We start from the raw sequence: 224 nt of genomic DNA, 5'->3' as shown, positions 1-224 counted from the left end.
CAACAAAAGCAATATATAATGCAAGGAAGAAACCTGCAGTTGGTAGAGTCTGGGGGGAGGGAGGTGCCGCCAGATTAGCAGATGCTGTTGCACCGCAGCAGCCCGGTCGGGTCCGTTCCTCGCAGCTCCGTGGTAACCGCGTCAGAATAAGCCATACCGGATCGCGGCGCTTTCTTTCCGTAGGGTGTTTCACAGACTGGGGTTCTGCCCACGTTTCTTTTCCG

This window comes from Buceros rhinoceros, unplaced genomic scaffold (assembly GCF_000710305.1).
Source record: "Buceros rhinoceros silvestris isolate BGI_N320 unplaced genomic scaffold, ASM71030v1 scaffold11945, whole genome shotgun sequence".
NCBI lineage: Eukaryota > Metazoa > Chordata > Aves > Bucerotiformes > Bucerotidae > Buceros > Buceros rhinoceros.
The sequence above is the reverse complement of the archived record's forward strand: the minus strand, read 5'-3'. Positions refer to the sequence as shown.